This window comes from Heterocephalus glaber, unplaced genomic scaffold (assembly GCF_053883595.1).
Source record: "Heterocephalus glaber isolate CG9 unplaced genomic scaffold, H.glaber_assembly_v1.0 deba00000901, whole genome shotgun sequence".
Classification (NCBI taxonomy): domain Eukaryota; kingdom Metazoa; phylum Chordata; class Mammalia; order Rodentia; family Bathyergidae; genus Heterocephalus; species Heterocephalus glaber.
The window spans coordinates 11,224,631-11,248,801 of record NW_028258171.1 but is presented as its reverse complement, the minus strand read 5'-3'; the positions used below and the strand labels follow the sequence as shown (position 1 = coordinate 11,248,801).

The 24,171-nt window shown below is 40.0% G+C and overlaps 1 long non-coding RNA gene and 1 pseudogene across 16 annotated transcripts in view; one reads left to right on the top strand and one right to left on the bottom strand.

The window, feature by feature from the left end:
- Positions 1-24,171, top strand: part of LOC147828824 (uncharacterized) — a 557,189-nt gene that overhangs the window by 14,345 nt on the left and 518,673 nt on the right. For 7 of the 16 annotated variants that reach the window (XR_015450086.1, XR_015450082.1, XR_015450080.1 and 4 more), the window contains exon 2: positions 411-502. The exons of the other annotated variants lie outside the window; for them this stretch is intronic. This is a non-coding gene — a long non-coding RNA (uncharacterized LOC147828824). The remainder of the gene's footprint in view (positions 1-410; positions 503-24,171) is intronic. 16 annotated transcript variants of the gene reach the window in all.
- LOC101709305 (ribosomal biogenesis factor pseudogene) lies at positions 9,388-9,805 on the bottom strand (annotated as a pseudogene).

Below are 24,171 nucleotides of genomic sequence, written 5' to 3'. Positions count from 1 at the left end.
CAGGATTGAATGGTGAAGGTGTTTACCATGTGCTAGGGTTACTAGGCAAGTCTGGCTGGGAACAGTCAAGTCCCTGCTTAAATTACCCCAGTGAGTTGTGAGAGGAGCTGTCATGAAGACCAAGGTGTAAGAATAGAGGAAACAGAAAGGAGAGATGTCAAAGTGTTCAGTATTTACCAGTCATTACAAAGCAGCTCCTCTATGACAAGCAAGAAGCTTTATGTACTGTGTTATAGAGATGAATAAAACATCATCTCAGTCTTTGAGGGACTTGTAGTTCTTGTGGTAGATGGACATAAAAATAAGTGCTACATTTATGCTCTGAGCTCAAAGAGGAGGGTGAGGTGGCAGGGAGGTTGGCAAAATGATATTGAGCTGAGTCCTAATATTAAGTTTCTCATGTGGACCAGATGAGGAAGGCATCCCAGGAAGAAGAGAATGTGCTTAGACAAAGGAGGCTCTGGAAAAAGTTGGATCACCAGTTCTTGAAGCAAGAATGAAGGTAATAAGCACAGGGTAAGACTTAGATAAACTTATCACTTAGCTTTAATCTGTAACATATCACCCCAGAATTCAATGGCTTAAAATAACTATGTATTTATCTCATGATTCTGTGGATGAAGAATTTGGGTTGGACTTGGTTGGCTGGTTCTTTTGATCATAGCTGGGCTCACTTATCTATCTTCCAGTGCTCAATGGGCAGCTGGGTGTTGGCTGATGAGGGTGGTCTTAGCTGGGACGTCTTATTTCTGTTTCCTGGGGAATTCTATCATTCAGTGGGCTAGCTCTGGTTTATTTATGTAGCAACCTGGCAGGATTTCAGGCAAGGGGGCAGAAGTGTATTTGACTTTCTAAAACTTGTATGACATCACTTCTGCTGCCTTTTATTAAGCAAAGCAAGTCAAAAGATTAGCTTAGATTTACAGAGTGGGGAAATAGGCTCTGCTTTTGATGGGAGGACCTCAAAATCCACATTGAAAAAAAGTAGACTCAGTGAGGTATTAACAGCTGTGATCTTTTTTGCTATTTACTACAGTATGTTTGAAAATGGAAAAGAAAGATACTGATGGCTTTGTTTCTCTGCAAATGAGGAATGGGGCAGGAAACTGGAGGAAGGTGAGACATGTTTGGAATATCAAGTTATAGAGAACAGAATAGAAGCGTGATCAGGCAACATGAATGGCTTACTAAGAGTCTAGCTGAGGATGGAAATCATCCATTGACTTAAAACTATTTGTTGTAAACCAATCATTATATTTAGGCTGATTTTCTCCTCTGTTAACTGTGAATAACAGAAAGGATTTACCTGCACTGCCTTAACTGCAGTGGCTTTTTGTTTGGTACTGGGGATTGAACTCAGATTCTTGTGCTTGCGAGGCAGGTGGTGGCACCACTGAGCTAAATCCCCGGCCCATGCTATGGCTTTTCTCACGACATATAGAATACTGACAAAGACCAGAGTTATCACTTATAGCTTTATTTGTTGATTGATTTATGATGACTTGGTGGGACGTTTTGATTAAATCCAAGTCATTTTATTTCCAAGTATGACAGCAACCGTTCTCACTTTTATTCATCCATTGGGCCATTTAATAAATACCTACTCTGGGTTAGGTACTATTTTAAGCAAACATATTAGTGATCCAAACAGAAAAGATAGCTTTTTGGGCACTTACATTTTAGTGAGAAGAAACAAAGGGTAAACAAGATAAATGAGGGAAAAAAAGAATATGTTCATGATGACTGTTAAAAGAAAAATAAAGGGCTGGAGATTTAGCTCAGTGGTTCCAGCGCCTGCTTCGCAAGCGCAAGGTCCCGAGTTCGATCCCCGGTACCAAAAAAAAACAAAAGAAAAATAAAGCAAAGAATGGGGATATGAAAAAAATGAAATTGTTACAGTTTCAGATGGCATGTGCGGAGATGGTCTCACCAGGGACATGCCATTTGAGACAAGACCAGGCAGCTGATGGAGGAGGCTTGGGCTGCAGATCATCGGGCTGGGTCAGGGTGAGGATCCAGTCTTTCCTCTGAGTAAGTTGGGAAGTCACTGGATAATTTTTAGCAGAAGAGTGAAGCGATCTGACATAGCATTTGAAAAATATCACACTGTGGCCTTGTTGAACACAAACTTTGCCCCTGAGCTATGGGTGGAGGGCCGAGCAGGGAGACTTGTTGGGGGAGACTGCTGTAGCAGAGAGGGGCTGGTGGCGGCAGCAAAGTTGGTGAGAAATGTCAGATTCTGGATATATTTTGATCACAAAGTCTCCACAGTCTCCAACTTCTCTGATGAAATTTAATAAAAAAATTTTTTTTGTGTGTGTGGTGCTAGGGATCAAACCCAGGCCTCATGCATGCTAGGCAAGTGCCATACCACTGAGTTACATTTCCAGCCTTTCTTTTTTTGTACCAGGGATCAAACTTGGGACTTTGCGCTTGCCAGGCAGGCACCAGATCCACTGAGCTAAATCCCTGGCCCTCTCCAGCCTTCCTGATGAGCTTTTTTTGTTTTTGGTACTGGGGATCGAACTTGAGACCTTTTGCTTGTGAGGCAGGTGGTGGCACCACTGAGCTAAACCCCCAGCCCATCTGATGAGCTTTTAATGCTTTGACCAAAATTATTTTCAGGGCTGATCTCATAAATAGTACCATCTTTTTCCTTGGTTCTCTGAACACATTATTTTGGCAAGTTTTTTAGGGTACTATCTTGAACAACCTCTGGTGTATGAATGATTCTTGAAGTTTACACTTGATAAGCAAGGCTGTGAGGAAGAGAGTGCAGAGAGAAGTGAAGGGGACAAAAGGAAAAGAAGGACATTACTGTGTGTCTGGTTTGTGCCAGGCCTGGCTCTAAGCACTTTGCCTGTGCCATTAGTTAAGCAATGTGGAACCTCTTACCAAATGTATTGCTTTGGTTTTCAGCCTATATGGTTTTATCTTGGAGAAAGAAACAGGAGTAGTTTGGGAGACTCCACTATAGTAAGAGTTTCATGATTAGGCCAGGAGAACTGGCCATGCCATTGCTTGGCTAAGATTGGTTGAGAACCATGTGCCTGGTATACTCTAGGTGCTGTGGATAGAAAGACAGCAATACACAGTAACAACCCTTAAGATGCTTACAGTCTTGGGGGGTCACACAGATGAGTGTGTAGACAATTTGAATCACAGGTGCATGTTGGATGAGCATTGATCTTAGCTCTGGGATGCCCGAGAGGACTTCCTGGAGAAAGAAGTTTGAAAAGTTGAATAGGAATTACTTAGGCAAATATGAAGGCATTAGAAGATAGTATTCAAGCTGGGAGACCAGAATATGCAAAAATCAGGATATGGGAAATAAATTCTGAGTGCATCAAGTGAAAGATGCTGGGACATGCTGAAAGATGAGACCAGATTAGGTAAACCTTCATAAGCCACAAGATGCTGCAATATGACTCCCATCAAGTTCCTATCCCTTGACTTATTTTGTTTGAGCTGCTTGCGTTTTCTTTTTTTTTTTTTTATTAATAAAGGTGTTAGAAATGAATCAAGAGTGAATCAGGTTTCACTATCAGCCACTGCAGATTTATTACTGATTTTAACAACATCTGCTCTTAATGTGCCTACTTTAGTGTTTGCTTCTATTATTTATTTTTCTATGAGCATGTAAAAATATCACAGAAATAAAAGTCCTGCCACTGCAGCTTCTAACTTGTGGTAAATAACATGAAAATAAGACACATTCACACATATTTTTGGTGGGTTCATTTTCTTTCTGGTCTATTATCTCTATTGTTTTATTCTTATTTTATTGGAATCAGCCTCCCCCGATGATCAGTCAAGGAGCTATGCCTCATTTCAGGCCTAGAAACACAGAATCTGCCTACAAGGACTTGACAAAGGGGCAGGGTCCATCTCTGGATGAGACAGAACATGCAAACTTCAGTCCAGTAAAACTTCTGCTTAAAGAGAATACTTCACAACAGCCTCAACCCCACTACCACATTCTCTGTTCCATCTCCCCAGAAATCCTCCTGTCCTTCCAGTCCATCTTCTTGCTATCCCGAAGCAAGAGTAAATATTAAGTTGCTCATTTATTCCTAGAGTTTTTACATCTGAAAGACTTTTAGAGAGTTTCTGAATTGTTCTTCATCTCTCACCAACACCATCTGCCAAGAAGTAAATAGTCTCAAGGAGGTTAAGGAACTTATATAAGGACACATGTTCAGCCAACTGCAGATCCCAGGTGAGGCTCAGACTGGACTCATGCCAGGGTTAGAGTTTAGAGTCCATTCCTCTGATCTGGTAACACTCAAAGGAGGCAGAGGTCAAATGCCAAGAAACAGCAGTCTCCAGGTCCTGTGGGCTTTCACTTGATATGACTTGTTCAAAACACGTGGACAGTTACATGCTTTTGTTACAGCAACCGATCCCTAGATATTTATGCAAGGTTGTAAAACAGGGTAAATGGATAAATCCTGATATTCATACAGAAATATTGGAAAAGGATTAGTCATTGGGCAAAGTATTTTGCTATAGGTATTCCTATAATTTGCTAGTAAAAAATGTATTTTCTCTTTCTGTACATATTTCAAATATTAGAAAATATATAAATATATCTATCTATGGACAACTATGGATATCTATCTATCTATCCATCCATCTATCTATCTGTCATGCACAAAATTTCCAGGAACCTATTGCATCAAGTGAAGCCTGTGCATAGACCCGGATTTTATAACTCACTCTAGTTGTGTTAAAAGGCTCAATGAATGTTTTTGATTTTCATGCTGAACTTTGCCGCAATTTACAGCAAGCCAATTATGGTTTGTACCATAGCGTTCCAACTGCGTATACAACTGAGCTAGCAAACATGGGGCTTGGCTAGGAAATAGGACACACTTCTGTTTTGTGGGGGTGAGAGTTGATGTGACTTCTCTCATTACTGCAGTCTGAGCTTTTCTTATGAAAGGTTTCTTTGAATCTTTAGGCCAGGACCTATTCTGTGATCATTACAGCTTTTCAAGTCCTGATATCTACTCATCTCTTTGGTGGGATCCTACGTGTTTTAGGATTTTAACTCCTTATGATGGTGGGAAGCCACTGTACCTATTTTTTTCTTGGAGAGTCAAAAAGATAAAGGTTCTTAGCTTATCCAGATAACCTGGGCCTATGTGAACAGGTTATGGAGAATCTTTTTTTTTATTTTTTGGTACCGGGGGTCGAACTTGGAACCTTGTGCTTGCAAGGCAGTCGCTGGAACCACTGAGCTAAATCCCCAGCCTGGTATGGAGAATCTTAATGCTTAAACATTTAGTGTTTTTTACTGAAAGTTTATTAAATATGTCTAGCAGTTCTTTGAACCTGTCATAACCAAACAATGTTTACAAAAGAGATTTAAGTGATTATCTTACCTCAAAGAAATAGAAATCCTTTAAAGTTAAAATAAATAGTGAAGCTCAGAGGCAGCTACTTACCGAAGAGTAGTTTGTAGTGGTGAAACCCGTCATGTTCATCATTTCTGACTCACTTCCTTCATGACTTATTTTGTTATTCTGTCTGTTAAGATAGTTTATGTGAAGCTGTAGTGACAACTCTTAGGTTTTAGTGGCTAATATAGCAAAAGTTTATATTTTGCTCATGCTACAAGACCAGTGAGAACTGGCAGGAGTGCTCCACTTGTCACTGTCACTCAGGGGTGGGACTGCTGGGGATTCCAACCCCATAGGAGCTGCCATGATTCCTCGGAAGGGTGGATGGAGTTGGACGACTCTGGAGCTGGTAACTAAATGCTTCTGTCTGGCAGAGACACGTTCTGCTCACATTTCTTACACCAAAATAATTTACAGACCCACAACCAGTTAAGGGATCAGAAAACACAGTCTCTCAAGGTCTGGAGAGGGGAAAACGACTGATGATATAATTCCACTGTAGAAACATATCAAACCAGTAAGACATAGTCTGTAGTACTTTGCTCTCCACTTTGTTTTCAATAAAGGAAAGAAGAGAATGATATCGTCTAATGATAAAAGATTTATTTTTATTTAAAAGGGCAACTCATTTATTACTTCTTTTTTTTTTTTTCTGGTACCAGGGATCGAACTTAAGACCTTGAGCTTGCAAAGCAAGCATCGTGCCTCTGAGCTACAACCCTGGCCCTCATTTATTACTTCTATGAGTTGAAATGTACACTCCTTGAGCCTATAACCATTTAATTTATTTATGTAACTCCCCAAAAACTTACTTAAATATTTAATTGAAATGTTAGTTTTATAATTTCTCCAGTTTCAATTACTCTTTGCACATCTTCTTCAAGGGAGTTTTAAAAAAGTTTCAATACTTGTGAATCTCTTTCATAAATGAAAAATGCTTGTATACAACAAACAGAACCTTAAACCATGACAGGTATTTTTTACTGAACACTTATTATGTGAGTGGTACACAACTGAGTACTTTACCTGAGTCACCTCATTTAATCTTCCCAGTAATTCTTTTCTTTTTTTTTTTTTTTTGGTACTGGGGATCGAACTCCAGTCCTTGCACTTGCACAGCAAGCAGCAAAACCACTGAGCTAAATCCCTGGCCTCTTTCCCAGTAATTCTTTGAGACAGGTCTCATGATTCCTGTTTTGCAGATGTGGATACAGAGACTTACAAGAGACTTACAATATTTCATCAACCAACTGAAGGACATATAATTTATTGAGCTGGGATATTATACAAGTCATTTGACTCCACGTTTTAGAAGCTTCCAGGTACCCATGTTAATTTTGTGCCATAGCAACATTTTTCATCTTTGTAGGCCTATAGGTTTGGTGATGTTGTTCTTCTTAACAGTATAGGATAGTGCCAAGAAGAGAATAGATGTACAATGTTTTACATAAGTAAAACCTGTGGCTGTTTGCCATGGGGCACATAGAGGTCCTGTGTTTTTTTTTGGCTAAGGATGCATTTCAGTGTGCCTACAGAGGCATGTGAATATGCCTGCCCTAGGCTGGAGAAACTTTTTAGAGGACTCGTATAAGTTCTTTGGGAACGTGGAGAAGAGAAGTGGTGTGTGATTGAAGTTACTTCTTTTGAAGAGGTTTTGACTGCTTTTTGGTTTGATTGCTTGTGGTGATTAAGCTTAATTGTGTCAATTTTATTGGTTTGGGAGCTGCCTAAGGGATTAGTAAAGCACACTTCTGGTGTGTCTGGGTGGGTCATGGAGCTATGACCTTGGGTATTATATATGGTCCCTAGCCCCTTCCTCTTTGGCAGTGTTTCTCTGCTCTGTTTACAGTCACCATCAGCTTTCCTCCCCAGGCCCCTCTGCCATGATGTTCCTGCCTTGGAGCCAGCCAACCATGGACTCAATCCCCTGAAACCGTAGCCAAATTAAACCTCTCCTTCTGTGAGTTGTGAGTGTTGGGTATTGTGTCTCAGTGATGAAAAGCTGACTACTCAGGGCTTCATTACTTCTCTGTGTTGTTGGAAAAATAAGCAGAATCTCAGGGAGTGGGCAGGTGGTTTTCTTTTGTCACATGTCCTGTGGGCTGCTCAAGCATCAGGTCCTGCTCAGGCAGCATCTTTTCCAGTAAGCCTCTGGCTACTGTTCTTTGCTTGTTTTGCCCTTGAGGGTTGCTGCATGAATAAGCAAATAAAAATCGAACCTCTGTACAAAGGTGGATGGGGGGAGGATAATAGAAAAGAAAAGGAATGTCAAGGAATGTCAGAAAAGGAATGCCAAGCAGTAATTCTAAAATAGTGAACTCCGAGATGGTTTTGATCCCAGGGCATGGGGATGGGTGTATTGGAAACTGGGTTATGGCTCAGGGGAAGCTGCAAACAGCCTTTCATCCTCAGCTTTTCTCTCTGGGAACGGAATTGGTATTTATGAGGTGTGTACATTGAGTTAGACATTGTGCTAGATTTACATATATTATCTTTTTAACAGCAATCTCGTAGAATATGTTTATCTCCCCCATTTTTTTAAGGTGAGGAGTCTGAGACTTGGAATGGTTAATGACTTGGTCGGGAACACCCAGCCTCTCAAGGGAACAGGTTATGGCTGGGGCCCCTGCTCAGTCTTACCATGGGAAGGTATGGAATTAAAGGGGAGCCATCTACTTCACCGTTTCTGTGTATGGATTGTTTTTAAGTCAGGTGTTTGAAAGTTGAAACTACCATGGACTTAAGATTATAAGTCTGGGTAAGGTGGAAGTGGTGGAATAGTTGCTACTTTTTAATCCAAAAGGATAGAAAAAGTGAATATATTCCATCTTTTTAAAAAATTGAAACTGTGAACAACAAAGAATTCCCAAGAAAATAGGGCCAGACGACCAAGAATAACTCTTTCAGGCAGATGAAAGTGATCCAGTTTTGATAAGAAGGAACAAAACCTCCAGCCTTCAATCACACTCTGTAGAAGAAGGTGTAGAGGGAATCTGTGGAACCCTCCATGTGTTTTTAGGTGGTTGGCGGGCTTATCTGTGACTCATTTTCTTAAGCTCTACTCCGGAAAAGATGCTATTGAGTTACCTGATTAAAACACATCAGTATCTGATGCGGACACCTATGGAGAAGGTGAGGGATGAGCTTGTGGCAGCAGGGATTGGTCTGGTCTCACCCACCTGTATGGTATGTCGTGAGTGTTGGGTTCTCAGTGAACATATGGAACCGAAACAGCTATTAAACAGTTCTCGATGATCTATTTGAATGTCTCTCTAGATGAAATGGGATGTACCCTAGGGGTTTAAAATTGCAATTTATTTCTCTGTCTCTTTTTTCATAGGTAGGGCAGATACCAGGTAAAATTTATAGCTAAACATATGCGGGTGGTTTATTGAAAGGTGCTTTATTATTCAGTAGGAATATTCTGATTTATATTTTCATCTTGTATACAGTATAGTAAAATGGAGGTAAATTTCTATATTTTAATTCTAGACTTATATTTGACTTTTTCTTGTACTGTGTTTGTATAATGACTGTGCAGATTTCTGCTAACCATTTTTTATAATGGTTTAAATTAAAATGTGGACCAAAATAGCCATTGTGAAGATGCATTGCTAAATCAACAATAATAGTGACCACAGCAACGCGTGACACACTTCTCATTCTTAGTTGTGTTATTTGGGCGTTAATAGGAACGTATCTGTTAATTTTTTTCCAGATCAGAAATAACATTGCAGGATAACCAGTTTTGAGAAAATCTCTAAATAACCTCCATTTATGTAGTAGTTTTTAAATTTTCATTTCTGAATGTAAATTTTTTTTTTGTACTGGGGATTGAACTTGGGTCCTTGTGCTTGCGCAGCAGGTGGCGAAACCACTGAGCTAAATCCCCGGCCCCTCTGAATGTAAATTTTATACCTTTCAGAGCAGTAAGCTTTTTTTCTTTCACTTTTTAAAAAAAATTGTATAAAATACTTATTTTATTGAGTTTTTTGGGGGAATTTGATACATCTCCATTGAATTACAATTGAGCCATTAATCTTGTAGCTTCATCAACATTAACTGGTTCATTTTCATGATGCTGCTGATTCAGCTCTTTCTCTAGTGGGTTCAAGAGTAAGCCTTTTTGAGAAATTTGCAAGTTCCTTCTGAATGTTTACAAAAGCATTATTCACTCTACGAATTTTTTCATCATTTACAATGTTCATCTTTTTAAGATTAGTGGTGACTGGTTTTCCTTTGTTTTTGGACTTAAAGTTCTTTTGGCTGGCTATGTGAAATACATTCCTGGACTTCTGCCCTCTTAATTTGTTTTTGGCCATTGTCGAAAAGTTCCATCAACCTTTCACCAGACCTTTGATATCCACGTGATGCTGCTCAAGGTCCAGGTAACGCCATCTGCAAGCCTTTTCTTTCATTTTTTAAAAAGTTTTAAAAAAATTGTAACAAGATACACATAACAAAAATTTACCACTGAACATCATTCTTAGTACCTGTTCTCAGTTCTTTTGGCTATGTACCCATAAGCAGGATGCCAGATCATATGATAATTCCATTTTTAATGTTTCAAGGAAGCACCATGCTCTTTCCCATACCTCTTTCTTATTCATTGTATATTTTCTTTTACTTATATCAAAGGAGCATGTGCACACAAGCAATCAGATAGTACTGAAAAGTTTCAGTCATCTCTGCCTGCTTTCCCAAAGTAATTTTGTCACAAATTTTGGTTAAATAATCACCATTTACATTATTACTACTGTAAATGTATTACATTATTGCACCAGTATGAGCCAAACACAATATTGTAGATTTCCTTTCTTGCACTAATTTCTTTTAGCTTGACTATAAAATTCCAGAATAGTCAGTGAAATGTAAAGTCAATAATTAAATGATGGAGTTTTTTTTTTGGTACCAGGGATGGAACTCCAGACCTTGCGCTTGTGAGGCAGGTGGCAGAACCACTGACCTAAATCCCTGGCCCTGGAGTTTTTTTTATACTTCTTTTTATTCCTAGACTTAATCTCTCACTTTTATTTGGCCCAGGTACCTATAGCTCCATCTTCCAAAGGCTTCAACAGACCTGTTGGATGCTCACTGGTAGTTTTTCTTTCAGCGCCAAAGCTCTTCACTCTTCCCCTCAGTTCTGCTGCTTCCTCAGTAGCCTTCCTCCTGCAGCTCCCTGCCTTTTTGCTTTGTTCTGGGCTGGCTGGGTTCTAGGCTCAAAAGGCAGCTGATGTCCTGGGACTGCTCTTTGCCCTTTTCTTATGCTGGATCCCATATGTCTTGGTTCTCTGGCCCTGTGTCAGCTTTGCCCCTCGCTGCTCTGCTCTTCTTCCTGTTAACCATCATGATTTTTATCGCTGGTGTGAGTCTTTCATTAATTGTGATTTGGGCCTTTCACTCTGAGCACTGTACCACTTGGGTTGGAACTTTTTCTTGTATTTTTTATTGATGACTCCTCCCCTGTTTTTCTGTGTTTTCTCGCTCCTCTTTTGGTGAAAGAGCAAATATTATTAACTTCATTATTATTTTAAAATTTATTTTTAATTGACACATTTGAATGGATTTATAATAATTTGATGTACAGTATATATAGTATACTAATTTGATATGTGTATACAAAGTGTAACATCAGACCATCTCTTTTTCATCTTGAAGGAATTTACATTGTTTCCTCGTAGTATCTGTAGAACTAATTCTATTTTTGTATTCTTCTGTTTTCCATTTCTTTGTCTTTTGTTCTATTTTAGGAGATTTCCTTGACTGAGATCACATTCCAACCTTTATTGAGTTTTTCTGTTTGCTTTCATATATATTTAAAAATATCCATTAAGATTTTCTTAACTCTCATTGCTATTAAAACAAACAAAGCAGCTCTCACTTATGCTTTGTGGATGCACTACATTCTTTTCACTGAGGACATTTACTGTGGAATTTGAAGTTTCTTTTTTCTTTTCCTTGCAGTTTTTTCACTTCCTCCAAGTTCTTCTTTTCTATTTGTTTTTATAATCTCACTCTTCCAGGTTGAAGTGGTTCTCAGATTTCTAGTAATTTTTTTTTTTTTTTGGTACCGGAGATCGAACTTGGATCCTTGAGCTTGAGAGGCAGGCGACAGATCCACTGAGCTAAATCCCCAGCCCCCCTCAGATTTCTAGTGATCCTTGGTTGTCCCCATTTAAATGTGAAGCACAAAACTGGTTGTTATGGTTTAGATCTAGAATATCCCCCCCCCCCCCCATTCTCGTGTGTGTGGGGGGATTGGATCATGGGGCCGCTATGCTCACCAGTGGATTAATCTACTGATGAATTCATAGATGAATGTGCTTTTAGGAGGTGGAGCTTGGTTAGAGGTGAGTCACTGGGGCGTGACTCCTCCCTCCTTGCCTCTTCCCTTTTTTCCTCTTGGCTTCCTGGCTGGCGTGAAGTGAGCAGCCTTTCCTCCACCCAGACCCTTTCACCACGCTGTTTCTGCCTTGGAGTCAGCCAACTATAAACTGAAAGTGTGAGCCAAAATAAACTTCTTGAATTTGTAGCTACTGTGTACTGTGTCCCAGTGATGAGAGAGTAATTATAACATTGATGATCACAAGCTCTGTGGACATAAAGTAGGCTCTCCTAGAGGTGATCGGATCATTGCCAGACCTTCTTTTCAGGGAGGTCTTAAAGATCAGGATTTCCAAATATTTCTTTTGTGGCTACAGTTTTCTATAGAAGAATTCCAAAAGAATTCCTTAGCCTCATGGCTAAGAAGTGTGGACTAGGCCCTTAGCACCCTGGACAGAGGATGGGGCATCATTCTTTGATAAGGAGGCTTTCACTTAAGGCCTGATTTTATTTGGCATCTCACCCCTGCCCTCTATTCTTAGTGGCTCTGAGACTCATGATTATATGCCAGTGAAATTGCCTTTTAAAGCTTATGACTTGATGTTCTTATGGTGATATTTAAGGCTGTATGACTGATAAGTTAAAAGAATTTTAAAAAATCAAACACTTTTTAACATCCCAAGAAGACAGCAAAAGAACTATGCAAAAAGAAAAACTAAATATAGAGAATGGAGGAAGACTTTTCTGAAGGCGAAGATGTTTTTGAGAGATTTATTTTTTTACCTGATAAATACAGCTGAAGAAATAAGGAAAGACAAGTTACTAAGTTGCTGTCATCTGTGATCTACCAGTGATCTGGGTGTAAGATAAGTCCTGTGTGGACAGCTGTGATGAAGACAGAGTTAGGAGTTGGAAATAAGAACTGAAGATGAAGCATATAACATACACACATGTAGACCCTGAAACCCAGGTTCCCGGAGGGGCCCTCAGGAATAAGCACAGTTCCTTCTAAGGGCAGGGACACATTTCCAGGAAGGGCAGAGCTACAGCAGAGCCTGGTATGGTTTATGTACAAGTAGGTGACATAGAAGCTGAGTCTGAGAGGTGCCAAGTGATCATGATGGTGTTGATTCATGACTGCAGACTATCTCCCTTCTGTTATGGGAACAGTGAGACAACCCTGCTGTGGCCCTGGTAGGAGGGTTCTGTGTTAGCTTGGGTTGGCCATGTGGCTGAGACTCAAGTCTTCCTCATACTGAGGGTGCAGTGAGCCTTTCTTCTTTGCCACTAAGTAAATACAAGGTTTACATTGCTTGAATGTTGGGAAACAATTCTGTTCTTTTCAATGTTAGCACTTCTGTTAGGCTGGCTTTTCTTTCTGGAGACTTCACATTTGCTTTGAAGTTTTCTAAAGAATTCCTCTCCCATTCCTTCTACTTCTCCTGCAAGATGGCCTCATTCTTTTTTATTTCTCTGGAGAGGGATGAGCCATTCCTTGGGGTTAATTCCTTCCAAAGGTGTCCCCATCCCTGCCCTCTCCTTAGGCACTGTAGGGTCAGACCCTGTCTGGAGGAGGCTGGATGAGAAGAGCTTGCTTCATTTTCACAGGGCGACTTCACTTTCACAGGGCCCCACAATTCCTGGGAGCAGGTACTGATGTCTCCCAGCGGCAGGGAGTAGTGTCACTGTGCTTCCCAAGGCAATCTCTGGGTGGTCCAGGGCTTCTGCAGCTGTGAACTCTTCTCTTCTCTTCTCTTCTCTTCTCTTCTCTTCTCTTCTCTTCTCCTCTCCTCTCCTTTCTCTCTTTCTTTCTTTTTCTTTCTTTTTTTCTTTTTTTCTTTCTTTCTTTCTTTCTTTCTTTCTTTCTTTCTTTCTTTCTTTCTTTCTTTCTCCTTCCTTCCTTCTTTCCTTCCTTCCTTTTTCCTTTCCTTTCCTTTCTTTGTGATTCTCCTGCTTCAACTTCCCGTGTTGTGATTATAGACATGTACCACCATGCCTGGCCTCAATTCCTTTCTTTGGGTCACTAAATGGAAAAAAATTATGCAATTTAAACAAGTAAAAAACTCTATACTATTTTCTAATTGATCAAATATTTATATATGAGGTGTGATAGAAAACTATAGCCAATGTTTAAATTTAAAAGTTTATTACAGTAAAAGACATTGCCATTAATCCCTCTCAGAATGCTCCCTCTCACTGCAAACACACTCATCCCTTTGTTCTTGCCACTTTCTGAAGCATTTTGGAAATTCTCATTCCTGAGTATCTTTAGTTGCACTGTTGTGGCTGATTAGATGTCTTGAATTGATTCAAAAATTTATCTTTTGTAGTCATTTTGACTTTAGCGGAAGAGCTGGAGGTCACATGGTGTAAGATCTGGTGAATAAGGTGGATGAGGACACACTATAATATATATATATATATATATATATATATATATATATATATATACACACACTTTGTTTTTTGATACCGGGGATTGAACTCAGGACCTTATACTTACGAGGCAGGCAGCAGAACCACTGAGCTAAATCCCTGGCCCCACACTGTAATATTTTTATGAGCCTGCCTTTCTTTTGAGTGGCACTTGGCATCAACATTCACCATGTTTTTTGATCACACTTTGTAAAGACACAAAAGAGGACGTTCAGGACTGGTTCAGAAAGTGGCACAAATAATGGCTAAGTGTGTTCAAAGCAAGGGGGGTGTTTTGAGGGGGATGTGTGTTTTACTGTAATCAGTCTTTTTGGGGGGCATTTTGGTACTAGGGATTGAACTCAGGACCTTGAGCTTGCCAGGCTGGCATGGTGCCAAACTGAACTACATCCCTGGCTCCACTGTAATCAATTTTTAAAACATTCACCGTATAATTTGATCGCACTCCACATTAGAATGAAATGATGGTTACATAAGTAATATTATTTTCCCTCCAATCTTCAAGTACATTTGATGCTGTAGTTTTATCCTGTGACTGAGTTTTTTTTTGGTTCCTTCTATGAACATTTCAGGGTTACATATAAACTAGTTAGGGGACTAATGCACTGGAAAGAAAGTTTAATGTGGACATCAGAAAATGTGGCTCTGTTCCTGGTTCTCCACGCATGGGCCATGTACCCAAGAATCAACTACCTATTCTCTCTAGACCTCTGTTTGCTAATTTATAAAATGGGGAAGTCAGATATTCTTTTTTTCCCCCATCCTTTAGTGCGTCTCTCTCCTGAATTACCCAAATTTTGTCTCAATGTGCTTCTTCATTTATACAACTAGTCAACTTGTAATCTCTGTGGACCTCCTTGTGTTTGCCGTATCTGTGACCAGTTGATGGTAGTCCTTCCTATGGGGTTGTTGGGAGCCATCAAGAATAAAAGCTATTGCAAAGCTCTTTGCATTAAGTAGAGGATCACATAAAGTCATATTAACTAATTTTATGCTTATTCCATTTCCAACCTGGCCTTTTCATTTTAACATATGTATTTATGTATGAATGTAAGTGTAATTAGGTTTGTCAAATTATTTTCTTGGCTTAATGTCCCTTCCAGGTATAATGTTTAAGAAAAATCAAAACAATTAATTAAAAATAATTATTTTGACTGTTACCATTACAGGAGAAATGTTAAAACCTACAATGGTTGAAGCCTTGTGTTTGAAGATGTGTCCCTGTAAGTCTGAAACACTTTCCTGGCTTTCTGTGGGACAGAAATTGACATGATGTCTCAAAATGATTGTGTTGGGATTTAGGGATTTATTTTGTCCTTTGTATAGACTTCACTTATTTTTCAGAGGGTCAGAAGTCCTGAGATAGAGTAGTTACTCATTTTATTGTCCATTTTACTTGTGGTAATCTATAGTTTACTCACAAGATTTAGATGCCAGCTCCATAGGAAAAGAACTTGGGGGACATTGTGGTTTTACAGTTAGGTACTAGGGCAAAGGCCCAGAACCTGGAGGGAAAGACCTTAATGATCTCTGGCCAAGGAATCCACAGACATTTGGGTCATTGTTTGGTGGGTGTTTTTATCATCCAGATGGTGGTTTATGCTTTCCAAAGAGGTGGCTGTTTTCTGAGTGTTTATGAGGGGACAGTGATGCTTATAGGACCTGCAACAGTCTAGGTCTACAGTCCTGAGCCCCTCCAATTCTCCCCAAGGCTCCTCAACTCCCTGCAAGCTGAACAAATTGTTAGTCCCTAAACAAAGCCATTATGTACTCTAGCGCTCCATCCTCCTTTGCCAAGCTGGTCAAATTCCACTTACTCGTCTCTGTAAACTGTCATCATCCTCTGCAGGAATCCTCAGGAGATGCCCACTGTGTGTTGACACACACACATCACACCTCTCACAAGCATTGTGATTTGGGGTTACTGTCTGCTCTACTGCTAGGCTGGGCACTGCAGGCAGGGAGGGATTGGGAAGTGTTACCAGCCTGGTCCAGACTCCAAAAATGTTCGTTCAGGGGCCGGGGATTTAGCTCAGTGGTTCCGGCTCCAGCCTTGCAAGTGCAAGGTCCCGAGTTTGATTCCTGGTACCAAAAAACAAACAAACAAACAAAAATGTTTGTTCAAATGATGATTGTATGTTGTGCCTACTTAGGTCTGTGGCCTCTTTGGACTATTTTGTTCTTAGCCTCTCAAAACCAATCAGATAGGCTGCATGTAATATTGGTTTGGGTACAAGTTAGTCATGCATCTGCTACTTAGTAGCTATATGATTGTTCTAAGTCTCAGTTTCCTTGTCAGTAAAATGGGAATAATCATAATACTTAGAGAGTTATTCTGAGGATTGAGTTAATAATTGTAATACTTGAGCCAGAGGCTTAGCTCAGTGACGCCAGCGCCAGCCTGGCAAGTGCAAGGTCCTGAGTTTGACCCCCAGTTCTGCATACACACAAAAATTTGTAATACTGAAGATATATTTTATTTATTCATTTGGTGCTGGGGATTGAACCATGGCTTTGAGTTTGTTGAGCTCATGCCCTACCCATTTTGAGCTCCACCCCCAGGTCCTAAGGATATTTTAAATAAATACAGTGATTTTGGGGAATCTGAATCAACACACTAGACAGAAAGATGATAACCATGGGTCCGGGCCTCAGATTAATAGAGAATGATTTCTGTGATGAACACTGTGTAAATTTACATCTTATGGCTAGAGATAACTGTAGAATAGCTCATTCAAGGGGGGAAACCCCTTCTTTTTTAAAAATTAAATTGAAAAACACTACAGACCTTCAGCTCAGGAAAATAAAACATAATTTTAATGTTCTCTTCATCTAATTTTTAACCTTTAAAATTTGCAGTTCTCACTTGATCACAGCCTGGGAGCCATTTTAAAACTTGAATGACTTTCCTATTTCCCCAAGCCCTTTGGCTTGCCTTCCAAGGCCCTGCAACCTTGACCCTGTCCTCTCCACAGCCTCAGCTTGGCTGAGCTCCTGTTATCTTTGCAAAGAGTGTGAAGGCTCAGCTGTGAACCCTTCGCGAGCTGCAAGTCCACAGGGCCCTCTCCTGACTTTCCTCCATGCACCCCTCCTCTTGTCTTTGTGAACACAGCTTCTCACACTGCTCTGGGTTTCAGTTCAGTTTAAACACCCCCTCTTCTGGAATCCGTAGATTACTTTTGGGGCCACTGTTCCCCTAGCACACTGGACTCCACTTGTTAAGCCATTGATCGCACTAATGCATTTTATCGCTTAATTGTCAGCTTTCCCTATTGGACTATAAACTCCAGCTGGGCAGAGGCCAAGTCAGTTTTGCTTACTATTGTATGTCTAGAATCTTGAGCAAGGCCTGGCATAAAGCAGGTACTCAGTGCACACTTATTGGATGGGTATTTACTTTTACATATCAACTGTCTGGGTGTCCCCAAGTTCTCCAGCTTGTGGCAGTGAGGCTGTCTGCTAAGATGGAGAGAAATGAGCTTGATCCCTGAGGGGTTTCATTTCTCCCAGGCATCATGGCTGACTTTTTCCGCATTCTACTCCCTGTGCCCTCTGGCCCTGTCTATTGTGCAGCCCAGTTTCGTCGCTGCCCAGAGTGTCCTGTCCCAAGGCCCTGGGTGGCATGGAGTGGTGACTTGAGAGTGGGGCCATCAAGTGGTTTAAAATAAAATCTGACCCCCTCCCTGTGAGATCTCTTTTGTCCAGCGTTTGGATTTGAATAGCAGGTCCCTGAGGTGATTCTGGGACCTCCCTTTTCTTCTTGCAAGCTCTTACTTTCCCCAATTCCTGGCAGTTTCTTAGGCAGATCCAGCTTAGCTGTTTCATTGTCTGACTTTTACTCCTGCAGCCTCTGTCCCTGTGGGTTTTTTTTTATTTTTGAACATTTTTTTTTATTAGTACAGATTTGCAGTACATGATGTTTACATCCCTTATGGGGAGCTGGCACAAGTACCTAACACATCTTAACTCTTTTTTCATCCCCTTTCCCTCTCCTCCTTCCCACCTCTCTCCATCCATCTCTTGATCCTTTTACTATCTGAGAAAGATGTATCTCCCCATTTCCTATGTTTTTTTTTTTTTTGGTACTGGGGATCGAACTTGGGTCCTTGCGCTTGTGAGGCAGGCAGCGGAACCACTGAGCTAAATCCCTGGCCACCCCGTTTCCTATTATCTGTTTTTTATTTTGCTCTTTATTTATAATTTGGTTTTCTCATATAAGAGAAGCCATGTGATATTTAAGCTTGCGTGTCTGATTTATTTCACTTAACATTGTGATCTCAAGGTGCAGCCATTTTTCTACAATAACTCGTTGTGTGTTAATACCACCTTTTCTTTATCCATTCTTCTGTTGATGGACATATAGGCTGCTTCCAAGATTTAGCTATTATGAGTTGTGTTGCTATAAACATGGGTGTGCATGTATCACTGCAATATGATGTCTTTAACTTTTTTGGGGAAAATACCTAGAAGGGGCATAGTTGGGACAAATGGAATTTCAAGTTTTAGTTTTTTGAGGAGTCTCAATACTGATTTCCGTAGTGGTTATGTTAACCTATTAACAGTGTAGAAGTGTCCCTTTTCCCCTGCAGCCTCGCTAGCTTTTGTTATTATTTGATTTCTTGATGATAGCTGTTCTTCCTGGAATAAGAAGGAATCTGAGACCCTTCAAAATAAAAGACTCAATCAAAAAGTGGGCAAGTGAAATGCATAGACACTTCACAGAAGAAGTACAAATGACCAACAAATACACAGAGCAATGTTCAACATTGCTGGCCATTAGAAAAAAATATCCCTAGGATTTTTTTCATCAAATGTGTCTGTAATCACCAAGAGAAGGCAGCCCAGGGTTGTGTTTAGAGGGTGGGCTCTAGTGTTTCACAGCCGGGGTCCAATCTGAGTCCACCCCTATATTTGGTGGATGGCCTTCCTGAATTACCTGACTTCCGCCTGCTTCATGCTCCCTGTTTGCAATATGGGCATTGTAATGGTGTATAATGGTGATTGTAAGGAGGATCAGATGAGTCAACACTGTACATGTAAATGTAGCAATCACTCACTGAATCTGGACTGTTTTTCTTGTTAAGGCAGAGGCACAATACAGACAGATTTTTGCCTGTGAGGTTCCTCAGAAATCTTCTTAAGTAACAGTTCCTTTCCCCCTACACTTGTTCCAAGGCACCTGCGGCTTTCTGAGGTATCTTCTGACTATTGTTAGCACATAGGACCTGCTAAGAGGCTGGCTCAGGGGCAGACTGGGCTTAGTCCTTGCTTCTTCCTGGCTTTCCTATGTGATCTTGGGAAATTAACTAACTTCTTTAAAGAGAAATAAAATGTATTTTGTATATTTAAGGTACACAACATGATGTTAGGTGACACAGATAGTAAAATGATTACTGTTTTAAAGCAAATCAACATATGCCTCACCTCACATAATTAGCTACCGTTTTTAATTTTATTTTTTAATTAGCTACCTTTTAATCTTTGTGGCAGCAGCTAAAATCTATTCATTTAGCACAAATCTCATATATAATATAATTTTTTTTTCAGTAGTGGGGCTCATGCATGCTAGGCAGGTACTCTACATTGAGCTAAGTTCCCGGCCCTTTTTACTTTTTACATTTTGAGACAGAGTCTCACCGAGTTGCTCAGGCTGGCCTCACCCTTGTGATCCTCGTGCTTCAGCTTCCTGAGTAGGTGGGATTATAGGTGAGTAGCTGGAATTATGTGTATGCATACCCCACCCAATTTAATTAAATTCTTTAAAACTCAATTTCTTCTTATACAAAATGGGCAAAATATTTCCCTTTAGAGTTTATGTGTATGTATGCATTAAATGGGTGTATATGTGAAACAGTAGGGTCTGACATGTAATAAGTATAGTACTTTGTGACTATGATTATTACTTTTATTTTTATAATAAAGAGCTACAGCAGATTAAGTAGTTTCCAGAATTAAACAGCACCTCATTTCATCACAAAACCCAAAATACAAATAAAGAGCAAAACAAACAAAATAGATAATAAGAAATAGGGGGATGGATATTTTGTGAAAGGAAAGGGACCGAGAGATGGAGGGAAGGGGATGAAAAAAGAATTAGACATGTTTAAAAAAAACAGAATTAGGGGCCAGGGATTTAGCTCAGTGGTTCCACTGCTTGCCTTGCAAGCACAAGGACCTGAGTTCGAGCTCCGGTACCAACCCCCCCTCCAAAATAACCCAGAAAAACAGAATTATTATGTGTTATGTACATGTACCAACTTCCTATAAGGAATGTGATCATTATGTACTGCACACATGGACTAATAAAACTAAAGATTGAAAAAAGAGAAGAGGCACTTAGTCTTGAAGTTTAATGAAGCACTTACAGAAGGCAAGGAAAGAGGCATGAAATTCTTTCTGTGAAGAGAGTGGTGAAACTGTCCCTATGGTATTTCCATCATAAGTGGGACTGGAAACTAACAGAAGCATTCTTTTCTCAAGGGACACATCTCCTGCCCAGCACTCTTTACTCTTCTTCGACTGGTTCACACAGGAATGAATGTATCTTGCTATCCAGCAGGGAGACTGATTGAGTGGTGCCCTAATGGAACCATTGGCAGAAGATAAACCAAGATAGAAGCAAAGCTGTACTCCAAACAATGCCCAGTGCCTTTCAGATAGTTTCCATTATAATTCATTCCCATAGAGTTACTTTGGACCATGTTAAAGCTATTTCATTGTAATTTCAGAGCTGACTGTAAACTTTTTTTTTTTTTTAAGAAGTCCTAACTCCCCATCAGGTCAGAGTGATTCTTTTTTTTTTTTTTTTTTTTTGTTAAATTCTTTTATTGGTACATTTTAGGTATACAACACAATTACATCTCTCATTGGGAACTGTACTGACTGTAAACTTTTAAGAACACATATAGTTTCTTAGCAATTCAAAAAGCAAAAACAATTTTTGGGCGGTGAGATTTTTCCATCAAGAATCCAAATTTAAAACTACAGGGGTATTGAAATATTGCCCTGCATTTGATTTGAACACAAGGGAACACATTCAGAAAAAAAATCCAAACTTTAAATAATCATTCCTATGCTGATTGTGTAAACACATATATCAAAGAGGGCAGAGAATCTAAGATACAAAGAGAAAAGGACCTTTTAAGAATAAAGTGATCCTGAATGTAGTTTGACTCTTCAGCTAAGATGTGGAAAAAATTTTTGAACAGTTGCTTCCTCGTAAAGCTGGCAGTTAAGTTATATGACAGAGCATTAGAAGAGCAGTGTCTATACTACAAAAGGCAAGTGGCTAACGTGCTTTTCAGTGACACTAATTCTTCTATATCTGGGCCAAGAAAAAGAAAATGCCTGTTCCTCAAGTGAAGGCTCTTGCCAAGAGTTTTAAGACCCACATTTTACTAGGTAATGAAACCTATGTAGCTACACTCGGGCCACTTTGCAGACAATCTGTAGTTCAGGCACACTGTAGAATTTATTTTTTTCAATCAGACTTGCTAATAGATTTAGTTAAAATAGCCTTGGTTTCTAGCAGTTTCTTTCTCTGTCAGTAACTACCTCAGGCAGCTATTGACTAGAGGGGAAAGAAGTACAAGGAGTAGATAGAACTCCATCCTTTATTCTGCTGCCACATGGTCTCTCTATTCTGTCCTCAGCAAGAAGAAAAGTTTACTTGTTTTACTGAAAGACCTCTTGGTCAACTCAGGACCATTTCTGGGCACAGAACCAATTTTCCCCAACATTTGCCATGGCCCTGGATGTAGTGCTGAATCTTGGCACAGCAGGAGATAGTGGCTAAATCTTCAAACTCCCATGTGATTTGTAAATGGAAAATGCTCAAAAAAGTCTTAGTGATTGTCTAGTTTCCCTGCCTCATTTAAAAATGAGAAAGCTGAGGCCCAGCAAATTGAAGTGACCTACTCAGGTTATGTGTTGGTCAGGGCACAGAAAGAACCGGTGTCTTCTCCACCCTCTAGCTTCCTGCTGTTTTGGAGGCAGTGGACTCTTACGTTTATACACTTGAGCTCATTCTTTGAAGGAGACTGGTTATACTGCTTGCCACATGATGGACTTTTTTTGGTGGCACTGGACACCAAACTCAGGGCTTTGGACTGAGCTATATCCCCAGTCCTTTTTAAATTTTGAAACAGAGTCTGGCTAAGTGGCTAAGTTTCTCAGGCTGGGCTTGAAGTTCTGATCCTCCTGCCTCAGCCTCCCATAGTGCTGGGATTACAGGTGTGCACCACATGTCCAGCTATGATGACTTTACGCACTAGCAGGATGAGGGGAAGACAAAATGGGATCCTGCTAGTGGGGTCCTAATGTATAAGTGCAGAAAGTTGGATAGAAGCAGAGGGGGAAAAACATGATTACTGGGAAGATCTAGACTCATCTCTGTTATCTGAACTCAATCTGATTGTAGCTTAGGCTGAATATAGGAAGAGTAAGTTTGCAAACATACGGCTTGCTTGCCCTCCATGTTAGAGGTTAACGGAGTGGTACAAAGCTGGTAAACTAATGCAGTGAAGCTTCCCGTCCAGCCCTTCATGTCCCAGGGAGTCCTGGAGCTGTGACTGCCATGAGGAGGTGCTGAGGTGAGGCTGGTCCCTGTGAGGGTGACACCAGGACCTCTGTGCTCTCAGTGGTCAGTGTGACTGGGACATTTGTAGGAGCAGGTACCTGACAAGAGTCAAGTCAGATTTCCATGGAGCCCGACCCCCTGGGACTGCATATGTCAGGGGACACGGGCCCCAGCCTAGGGCAGTGCAGGGAAGGGTAGCAGATCCCAGTCTCTTGATGCTCCACATGCACAAGACTTCTCCTAAAAGTGAGTTTTAACATCACATCCCCAAACACTCACAGTGTTCAAAGAAGGACTTACTAACATGACTCAGGTACAGAAGTACTGATGAGGAAACTCAACTGTTTCTACATAGATGTGAAGAATTCCCACCAGTCATATTGAGTGCATAAAGTCATCATAGATATTCCATTTGACCCAGATGTTGCCCCTCTAGTATATTCCTAAAAGAGTTGAAAACATCATATTATAATGATACAGGCATACCCATGTTTATAGCAGCACAACTCATAATAGCTAAATTTTGTAAGCAGCCTATATATTCATCAAAAGATGAATGGATAAAGAAAATGTGGTATTAATAGAATGGAAAATTACTCTGCCATAAAAAAGATAAACTTGAGTCATTATAGGAAAATGTTTGCACCTTGAGATCATAATGTTAAGTGAAATAAATCAGACACACAAGTTTAAGAAGTGCATGGTTTCTCTTATATGAGAAACCTAAATTATAAAGAACAAAGTAAAAGATAGGAATAGGATGTAGGGAGATAGATCCTTTTTAAATGGAAAGGGATCAAGCGAGGGAGGTGGGGGGAAGAAGGGAAGTGAAAGGGGATGAAAAAGGAGTCAAGATGTATTATGCACATGCACTAACTCCACACAAGGAATGTAAACATTAAATATTTCAGACATGTACTTATAAAAAAGAATAAATCGGGCCGGGGATGTAGCTCAGTGGTTTTGCCACCTGCTGTGTAAGCACAAGGACCCAAGTTCGATCCCCAGTACCAAATTTAAAAAAAAAAAAAAAAAAAAGAAAGAAAGAAAGAAAAAGAAAAGAATAAATTTTTTAGAAAATAAAAATCAGCATTTGTAGTAAGAGCTTTTGGTTCCTTTGAATGTGTAAAGTTGTGCAGTAAGAGTTTTTAGATATAGAAATATAATAGTTTGAGGGACATTTTATTGGCTTTGGGGGAATAGTGAAAAAGAAAGTTTGGAACTTGGAACAGTCCCTGAATGTCTGATTCCTGCAATACCAATAGTCAAAGAACTTTCTTTCAATTTGATTTGAGAGAACTCAGATGAATTAAGTAGAAGTTTTCCCTGACATTTGTGTCTTAATAAAAATTCTGCTTACCGAGACAACACAAGCACCACTAAACTACTATTTTATCCTGGATAAATGGAGTAAGTGTGCAATCAAAT